This window comes from Triticum dicoccoides, chromosome 2A, assembly GCF_002162155.2.
Source record: "Triticum dicoccoides isolate Atlit2015 ecotype Zavitan chromosome 2A, WEW_v2.0, whole genome shotgun sequence".
Taxonomy (NCBI): domain Eukaryota; kingdom Viridiplantae; phylum Streptophyta; class Magnoliopsida; order Poales; family Poaceae; genus Triticum; species Triticum dicoccoides.
The window spans coordinates 779,873,758-779,884,366 of NC_041382.1; the positions used below are offsets into that span (position 1 = coordinate 779,873,758).

Genomic DNA, 10,609 nt, shown 5'->3' on the forward strand with positions numbered 1-10,609 from the left:
ATCTACTTCATCTGCAGCTTGTTCCATCAATTGTCCATCTACATCTTCATCAACATTAGCAGGCAAACTAGATTCTCCCCTCTCCTGCTTATCTCTGTCATCGACTGGAATGCCAAAAAGTTTGGCCATCTCAATGTCAGGCATTGGTGCAATGACCAAATCAGTAGGCTCATCTAATTCAACTACATTCCAATCAACAGTTGCTGCAGTTTCAGTTTCAATTCCAGTCACCTGTCCCTCTTCGGCTATTACTGTAAGTTCAGTACACATGGGAATCAATGGCCTCTGTGTAGCCCAATCATCATCTACCATCTGCGCAGCCAATTGTGATGGCACATATCCAACCATCAAAAAAATATTCAGATCAACCAGCTCAGCAAAAAAATTAGCTCGTTTGCTTGTCCAGCCGTTTTGCCGATCGATTTCATCAACAATCTGTTCACCATCTTCCATTCTCACATACTATCCTTTCCAATCATCAAACCGCAACAGTGATACTTCTTGCTCTGGACCCCAAACAACATTCTCCCCAATTTTTTCCACCCATTTCTTCACTGCCTTCTCTCCCATGTTCTGTAGAACTTGTGGATCAATCTCTGTAAACTCAACCTCCCATTTAACAATTGTGTCTCTCTCAATGTTCTGAATGCTACCATCAACTAATTTTGCCTTTGATGGAAAGAAATTGACCGTCAATTCGAAGGTCCGAGCGGCAGCATCCCCTCTGTCAGTGGCGGACAGTGTGAGCCCGTGAGAAAGAGCAGACTAGGCCCTAATTGCATGCAAAATTGGATCAGAGAGAGGAGCATTACCTATTCGAAGTTGAATCTGGGGGCTCCATCTCAGTATGCCCACGGGCTCCCCTCACAACCTATCGATTCAACAAGCGAAAACAGAGGAAACGAGCTGAGATCTACAGGGCCGAGAGAGGAACGGGAGGGGGACTAGGGTTTTCACTCACCATTTTTTGAGGACGAAGGCTCCGCCGCCGTTGAGAACGAGGGCTCCGCCGCCGCCGTTGAGAACGCAAGATCCGCCGCCACCGGAGAAGAAGGGGGGAGGGGGCAGAGTGGCGGGTCCGGCACGGTCGGGCGGCAGGGCACGGTCAGCTGTTTTGAGGAGCAATTAAGTTGGACCCACATATCCTAACATAAACGGGCTTGGTTGACGACCAATTTAACCACATTTAACACCCCATGTGGCCCTGGGCTATTTACCTGCTTAAATGTGTCGCACCACAGCCATTCGCTCGAACAACGTCGCACTCAAGCAAATTCACATCAAACATGTCGCACAGGAGCTATTTGCCCGTCACCAGTGTCACAGCCCTAGAATTTGATTGCAATTAGTTTCATAAGCATTCATGCATCATGTCTATATTTGTTTGAAAATTGAAATGGGGATGACAAACCCTAGCACCAAAAATTAAATCAAATAGGGTCAACCATAAGTCTTTTCAATAAACCCAAAATGCCTTTGAAAATATTCATCATTTTTAGAAAAGGTTAAAACCTCTGACAAAAATGATGCACATGTTTCAAGGTCATTCATGGATTTTTGAATTAAATCATATCATATTTGAATTTGGGCATTTAAACACTATAAATAATTTAAATGCTCAAATAATGCTAAAGTTAAATGTGGGCCACTGGAATAATCCATAGAGTGTTCACAAATTATTGCAGCATTTTAAAAAATGCTTTAGTATTCTTACTAAAGCCAAAACAGTAGCAGAAAAATAGAAAACAAAAACAAAGTAAAAAGGGAAACTAACTTACCTGGCCACCTACCTGGCACAGCCCACCTGGCAGCCCGTCTGGCCGGCCCAGCCCACCAGGGGCAGGGAGGTCTTCTTCCTCCCTCTAGTCGGATGCACAGCGCGTGCCCTATGCGCGCGCGGCCACCACACGCCACATCTTGCTTGCCGCTTTCCCCTCGACGCTCTGGAGACGCCACGCGGCCTCCCTGGTCCCCCTCCCACTCTCCCCTGTGCTCCTCCCCCCCCTCCTCTGGCTCTCTCCCTCGCACCACCGAACGCGGCCGCCGCCGCCGACGAGAACCACCACGGCCATAGCTACCCCCTCGCCCCTCTGTTGTGCCCACGAGCTCCGCGTCGTCTTCCTCGTCCTTCCCACCAAGCTGCGCGATGCCGGACGCCCTCGAACGCCCTCACCGCCATCTTCTTCAACCTCGGTCGCCGGAGATCCCCCTCGCCGCTCCGCTCGCTCCGGTGCTTCCCCGAGCACGCCGAGGCCACTCCTGCACTCCCCGTGAGCTTCTCTTCCTTCTTCCCCTAGCCACGTCACCCTAGCTGCCCCTAACCCCGTTGGCCATCACGGCCGGGCGCTTGGCTCCGCCGGCCATGCCGCCGCCGTGACCACCGTCAACTATAGCCGCAGCTGAGCGTGTCACCGTGCTCAGTGCACCCCTAGGAGGCCGTAGCACCCCTCTGCGCCCCCTGTCGTGCCTCCTTACGCCGTTTCCGTGCACGCCCGAACTCCGGCCGCCGCTTGGCTCGACGCCGGCGTCATCTCCGGCCACCCCCGCACACACCACTTGCTCCACTCGTCGCGCGAGTTCACCAGCAGCATGTAGATGCCCTCCGCTGGCCATTTGGTTGCCGGAGGAGGAATCCGGACGCCCTCCGCCGCGTCTGTCCTTGCCGGCGGATCAACGCCGGTGGGTTTGACCCACTTCGACCCCGGCTGGGCCCCACCCGAGTCCTGACATGTGGGGCCGGCCCTAACGTGATTAGTTAGGTGTTAGTTAGTGCTAATCACCACTGTTAGTGTTAATCCCCTCGCTAAACTAACCCTAAGCCACTGATATGTGGGCCTAGCCCTGCTGACATTTTTAGTAGATTTAGGTTAACTCTAATTAACTCAGTTAACTAACTGAGTCACTGACCAGTGGGTCCCCCAGGTCAGGTTTGACCTGGACGGCGCCTGTTGACCTGCTGACATCAGCGTGACCTAATGCTGACGTAGTAATATATTTTCTGGATTTATTATTAATCAGAAAATTCCAGAAAATGCCCAAAACTACTAAAATTCATAGAAAATCAACCGTAACTCCAAATGCAAAGATTTATATATGAAAAATGATCATAAAAATTCAAGGAATCTGTTTATGGCATTTTCATGCATGTTTGAACAACATAGGGTTGCTGTACAGGGCAATTTCCATAATTGACATTTAAATAAGCACATACAGAGTTTGAATTTGAACCCTTGGTTCAAACCAACTTCATTTAATATGGTTGCTAGTTGCATTAGCTCAAACCACAGCATATTGCCATGTCATGATCATGCATCATATTGTACATTGCATTGATTGCGTTCTTCCTTGTTTGCCGGTATTTGTCCCCTCTCGATAGACGTGGTTTCGACGATGAGTTCGATGACACCAATGAAGAACTATGTTATCATCAGAAGTGCCAGGGAAGCAAAACCCCCTTGTTCATTCCGATACAAACCCACTCTCTTGCTCCTACTCTCTTTTACTGCATTAGGACAACAACGATTCAACTGTTACATGCTGCGGTAGTTGAACCCCTTATCCTCTGCATGACCTGTCATTGCCACAGTAAATAGATGAAACCCACTAGCATGAGTAGGAGCTGTTTGAGCCCTGATGTGCCTACTCATTCAAGTTTGTTTGTCATGCCTGCTACTGCTTAGAGTTGAGTCAGGTCTGATTCATCGGGAATGAATTGGAATGGTGTTGAACATGTCCTACTGTGTGAGCTAAGTGTGTGAACACGATTTGGTAAAGGTATTGGTGAGAGGCCATGTAGGAGTACATGGTGGGTTGTCTCATTGAAAGCGTCCTCAGGAACTGAGTCCTGTGTTTGTGATCCATGAAATAGTTACTACCACGCATTGGGATCCTTAATTGACTCTCTCGGGTTCTTAATCACCCTTGTCCTCTGCCCAGGAGTTGCAAGTAGTTTCTGGTGTTTGTAGTATGCTGGAGGCCGTGCGCAGGGCTGACCAAGGGGTGGGCTGTGTTGCGGTAGGCACGTGGCCGGGCATGCCGGGCGCCCGTTCGGTGTCTCGGAACCCTGTACACATCGTTCGGGGCCGTATGTGGAAACCTCGGCCGGACTCCCTATGGATGGAACCTGAATAGGCGATAAACCTGGACTAGAGACTTGAGTGTTTAGGTAGGCCATGGCCGACACCCTCGCTGGGCTTCCGCTTGAAGGTTGCCGAGTACATGTCGTGTAAACGGCGATACGTGGTGAGAGCGTGTGTGAAGAAGTACACCCCTGCAGGGTTAACATCATCTATTCGAATATCCGTGTCCATGGGAATGGACTACTGTTTTGCCTATAAAAGTTCATAGACAAGTGAAAGTGGATACTTTAAAATGCGCAAGATAAGCGTGAGTGCTATGGATGGCGTTCTCGTAGGGAGACGCGAGCGGATCCTTAGTGGTGTATTGAACTGGTGAATATGTAGACTCGTGTGCGCCACCTCAAAAGAGTTGCTTGCAGTCGTAGTTCAGGTTAGCCACTGAGTCAAAGCTGGCTTGCTGCAGTTAAACTCCACTACCCCTTTGTTGATACTGATGCATATGTAGTTAGTTCTGATGTAAGTCTTGCTGGGTACATTTGTACTCACGTTTGCCTATTTTATGTTTTTGCAGAGAGACGTCTGTCTCACTAGTAGTTCCGCGTGGACTTTGATGTTTAGCTTGATACCTCAGCTACGATCTTGTGCCCTCGGCAGGATCTAGTAGATAGTCAGGCTTCTCAGCCTTTTTCATTTGTAGATGTCTGTACTCAGACATGTTAAGCTTCCGCATGTGCTTGTTGCTTGTATGCTCGGAATGTTGGGTCATGAGACCCATGTTTGTAATATCTCGCTCCTCAGAGCCTAATGAATAAATGCTTCAGTCGTAGAGTTATGTTGTGATGCCATGTTGTATTTACACATATCAAGCATATTGTGTGTATGATTGAAATGCTTGGTATGTGTGGGATCCGACAATCTAGTTGTTTATCCTTGGCAGCCTCTCTTATGGGGAAATGTAGTCTAGTGCTTCCTTGAGCCATAGTAGTCCGCTACAGCCCGGTTCACCGGAGTCCTGCTAGCCCAGCACTACTGCTCAGGACACTTGACTGGCCGGCATGTGTTTCACTGCGTTCCTGTGTCTGTCCCTTTGGGAAAATGTCACGCGGTGATATCCGGAGTCCTGCCTAGCCTGCTACAGTCTGGGTTACCGGAGTCCTGTTAGCCCAGTGCTACAACCCGGATTCACAAGCTGCTGACCGACATGCTCGAAGTTGATTCATGTATGCCTGTCTCCATGGGTTAGTGCCGCTTTGGGTTCATGGCTAGCCATGTCGGCCCGGGTTCTCTGTCATATGGATGCTAGTGACACTATCATATACGTGAGCCAAAAGGTGCAAACGGTACCGGGCCATGGTAAGGCGACACCCGTGGGAATACCGTGCGTGAGGCCGCAATGTGATATGAGGTGTTACCAGCTAGATCGATGTGACTTGAAATCGGGGTCCTGACAGCGTTGGTATCAGAGCCTGACTGTCTGTAGGATTACCAAGCCAAACTGGTCGAAGTTGAGTCTAGAAATGCTTTAGTTATATAAGGGAATTGATTGTGGAAGGGAACGTAAGGCTCTTTTTATTCCTTTACCTTATACCCTTCTAATCTGAGTCATCCTCTTCCTTTCTACGGGGATTAAGAACTAGGCCTTCTCAACTATCTATTAGGATGACGAGTTACTAATCCATAGACTTATAGGATTGTTGGTTCCAGGCCTCAACTCAGTTTCTACTACTTTTAGTATGTTGTCAGCTGAACCAGAACCTTGATATGATGTTGTCAAGTGACTATGCAAATCCTTGTGAATGTACCCAATCTTTTTCTGAGCATTTACAGTCGTTATGCTGTCCGAGTCATCCCAGGTTTCTAACTAGTCTGATGCATTTGCAGATTCCTTCTTCCGTTACCGACGTTCCTTTGGGCCAGTTTATCCACACTAATTGGTGAGCTGAGGTACTCTGCTGCCTCGACATATATGTTGGAGCTATTATTATGACCCTAGGTGTTTTAGGGAGTCATCTAGTAATCTATCCATGTTTTGTGTTCCCAGTGTGATGAATCTGGCCACCATTCTCGAAATCATCCCGTGATGCCACTTAGTAGTAGGCATTCTACTCCTGGGTTTTCAAACCGTGATTCACCCTACTTCGTGTTGATAGTGCTGCTCGTACCTTTAGAATATTAGTAACCTTTGCGATAGCCCTCGAGGTCCGTGGTATTTCCTTCTTCCAAATACCATGAACCATCCTTGGCAGAAATTCGTTTGAATCAAAAGATCACAACCAGGGTGCTCTTGAGGAGTACTTCATTCATACTGTGACTCTGCCATTCCTACCTCTCTGCATGGGTTATCTGGAAGAAACCTGTTGAACTTGGTTCGACATCTTAATCTATGCATCCACAACTCAGAAAGATATATGTCCCCTTGAGTTGTCCCTCTTCATTTGTATTCCGACCATCGTCTATCAATTGATAGCCAGGAGTATGTGTGCATTCTTGTTATCGATGCTTATTATTCTTGTGGTCCGTTGAGCTGTTCTATTTCAGAATGACTAGGAGAAACAAACTCCAGTACCTCATCCATATCTAGGATTCGGTCAAAGCAATTGTATTCCGCAGATCAAAACGCCATTCCAGCTTCTGCTCTGCTCTACCTTGGAGTGTTACCATCTTTATGTGAAGAGTGTCATGAGAATTGCACCACCTCTTATGAATTCTTGACGGAGTAATACTTCTTGCCATCATTGTTAACTCCTCAGTTCCCGTGTTATTGTAACCGGAATGCCGACAAGTGAATCGTGATGTGTGAAATCAATACTGCTAGCAACCCCATTGCTTGGTAGTTAATGGACAATAATCTCATTCTTAGCGTGTTGGTATTGAATTATCATTCTAAGATAGGATTATTCGATCAATGAGTTAGGATTATTCGATCAATAATCGTGATCGTGCTACCTAGTCTTTATTTCCGGTGCACTCTTCGATCAATGAGTTAGGATTATTCAATCCCTCACTCTTTTGATCATAACATCTTGCCTGAAAATCAAGATTGTTCTCGAACTTAATAACATATCAGTGGTTCGTGATTTTCCAAAAATCTTCTCGGAAGTATTACTTGGTTGACACCTGACTGCTATGTTGAGTTCGTGATCAAGTTGGTTTTCTTATAAATCACCCCTTCTCCAAGAATCCGTGTTGGATATCCCTGAGCTAGTTGGTTAAGCTAGACAACAACTTGGAGAGTTGGAAGGTAAAAGCTTTGCTTAACTTAGTTCATCTCTAAGGGATATCTTCTGTGTGTGTGTTGAAGAAAGACGATATCTTCACCAACTGGTCCTCGTGATCAGTTGTTGGACCTATTGTCTTACCCAATCTTTGATTTGAGTATGGGCTAACGTCAAATCAAATCAGAACCAACGATGTTCGTAATGTTGTCTTACTCGTGGTTGATCCCTCGGGCATACACCATTATATCTTTTGGTCTGACCAATGCTATCACCGTGTTCACATGCTGGTGGAAGTCCAGTGATATGGAAATTCCGATGAGTTGCCATTGAGTCCATCAGCAGCATCTTGTCTCCCCCATGATTCGTGATAAACATTAAGCTAGTGTTGGAAACTTTGTAAACAATGCCCTCATGTTCCGTTCATGAAGCATATGTTTGGATGAAAGTAGTGACTTCCTCTAAGTTCACGTGCAATCGATGCAAGTTGTCGCCGTGACTCCGAGAAAGCTTGTTTTTGCTTTCTCCGGAATCATCCCAAGTCAGTCATGCATGTGCGAAGTATTCCATGGTTTCGTAGGCTCGCTACCTCCACTCCATGTGTAATTCCTAACACCCCAAGCCACTCATTGACTTGTTCAAGGAAAAGAAGTCTAGCGCGCGTAAAGACTTCGATATCCTCGATAATGGTTCCCCACCTAAACCCGGTAGTGTTTTATTATAAGACTACTACGTGGTCATGCTTGTCTTGGATAGCGTGTTCACAGGTTTGTAGCAGAACCAGCTCATGTTTTGGAGCTTGCTATCATAGTTCATTCCCCGAGAATCTCGTAACGTCATCTCGTCGAATTGTATTGCAAACTCTCATTTTTCTTTCTAGACTTGATGAGTCTGGATTATCTTGACACCACCCAGATCTGAATCTCAGGCAGATATGAGGGTGGAACGTTCCTCAAGAACTATAATATTGGTCCCCCTGTAACCCGGTAAAGTGGATGTTGTGGCCAACACACCCAACCGGAAGACTTATTATTGTAGTATCTTGATTGAGAAAGATGGCCACCTCCCCATAAGGATCTCGTAGATTTTATTCCAATAGTTGTTCCTTATGGATTTTTATGTTCCCGAAGTCCGACCTTTTACTTGATGTTCTAGATATCAAACCATATCTATGAATGGATTACGCTAGCACATCAAGGAGAACATTAGAAGTGGAGTGCTAAACGTCTCTCGGTCGATCATCCAGATTCTGTTCCTTAGCCTCGCTAAGGGGAAGTCTGAGAAGGTGTTATATTCCTTTGTATCCGCATCATCCATCACTAGTCATCATGGTAGTGTGTCGTGTTGCCAGGATCCTTGCCACGGATGTTGGTAGAACCTTGATGAATATGGAAATGCTCAAATTCTTGAGAGCACACGCAAGCAAATATTTCCTTGCGTTGTCTTCAACAAGGTAGTTCACATCATCCATTCTAGCCCGAGTGTGTCATTCTCCCGAACTCCGTCAAACGATCGTTCATAAATTGCCTCAGGCTAGTGAGAAGAGTTCCATTGATCTATGGATCAAAAGTAATTCTTTTTGCCACTTAAGGGAATAATTTTACGAGTCACCTCCTCGATGGTGCCCTCTTATGGGTGAAGGAAATATGCCCTAGAGGCAATAATAAAGTTATTATTTATTTCCTTATAATCATGATAAATGTTTATTATTCATGCTAGAATTGTATTAACCGGAAACATAATACATGTGTGAATACATAGACAAACAAAGTGTCACTAGTATGCCTCTACTTGACTAGCTCGTTAATCAAAGATGGTTATGTTTCCTAACCATGAACAATGAGTTGTTATTTGATTAACGGGATCACATCATTAAGAGAATGATCTGATTGACATGACCCATTCCATTAGCTTAGCACCCGATCGTTTAGTATGTTGCTATTGCTTTCTTCATGACTTATACATGTTCCTATGACTATGAGATTATGCAACTCCCGTTTGCCGGAAGAACACTTTGGGTGCTACCAAACGTCACAACGTAACTGGGTGATTATAAAGGAGCATTACAGGTGTCTCCAAAGGTAGATGTTGGGTTGGCGTATTTCGAGATTAGGATTTGTCACTCCGATTGTCGGAGAGGTATCTCTGGGCCCTCTCGGTAATGCACATCAATTAAAGCCTTGCAAGCATTGCAACTAAATGAGTTAGTTGCGGGATGATGTATTACAGAACGAGTAAAGAGACTTGCCGGTAACGAGATTGAACTAGGTATTGGTATACCGACGATCGAATCTCGGGCAAGTAACATACCGATGACAAAGGGAACAACGTATGTTGTTATGCGGTCTGACCGATAAAGATCTTCGTAGAATATGTAGGAGCCAATATGGGCAGCCAGGTCCCGCTATTGGTTATTGACCGGAGACGTGTCTCGGTCATGTCTACATTGTTCTCGAACCCGTAGGGTCCGCACGCTTAAGGTTACGATGACAGTCATATTATGAGTTTATGCATTTTGATATACCGAAGGTTGTTCGGAGTCTCGGATGTGATCACGGACATGACGAGGAGTCTCGAAATGGTCGAGACATAAAGATTGATATATTGGAAGCCTATGTTTGGATATCGGAAGTGTTTCGGGTGAAATCGGGATTTTACCGGAGTACCGGGAGGTTACCGGAACCCCCCGGGAACCATATGGGCCTTGATGGGCCTTAGTGGAAAGGAGAAAGGGGCAGCCCAAGGTGGCCGCGTGCCTCCCCCTTCCCCTAGTCCTATTAGGACTAGGAGAGGTGGCCGGCCCCCTCTCTCTCTTTCCCCCCTCAAGGAATCCTATTCCAACTAGGATTGGGGGGGAATCCTACTCCCAGAGGGAGTAGGACTCCCCTGGCGCGCGACACCTTGGCCGGCCAGCCTCCCCCCTCTAGTCCTTTATATACTGAGGCAGAGGCACCCTAGAACACACAAGTTGATCCACGTGATCTAATCCATAGCCCAGTGCGGTGCCCCCAGCCACCATAGTCCTCGATAATACTGTAGCGGAGTTTAGGCGAAGCCCTGCTGCTGTAGTACATCAAGATCGTCACCACGCCGTCGTGCTGACGGAACTCTTCCCCGACACTTTGCTGGATCGGAGTCCGGGGATCGTCATCGAGCTGAACATGTGCTCGAACTCGGAGGTGCTGTAGTTTCGGTGCTTGATCGGTTGGATCGTGAAGACGTACGACTACTTCCTCTACGTTGTGTCAACGCTTCCGCAGTCGGTCTGCATGGGTACATAGACAACACTCTCCCCTCTCGTTGTTATGCATCACA

General features: G+C 46.7%; 1 long non-coding RNA gene across 1 annotated transcript; it reads right to left on the minus strand.

Annotated features, from left to right (window-relative positions):
* Positions 1–361: 361 nt before the first annotated feature.
* Positions 362–1,315, minus strand: LOC119352496. The gene is made up of 4 exons (XR_005170181.1): positions 1,218–1,315; positions 962–1,109; positions 813–871; positions 362–724 (listed from the first exon to the last, which is right to left on the minus strand). It is a non-coding gene; the product is annotated as an uncharacterized LOC119352496 (long non-coding RNA).
* Positions 1,316–10,609: the final 9,294 nt, after the last annotated feature.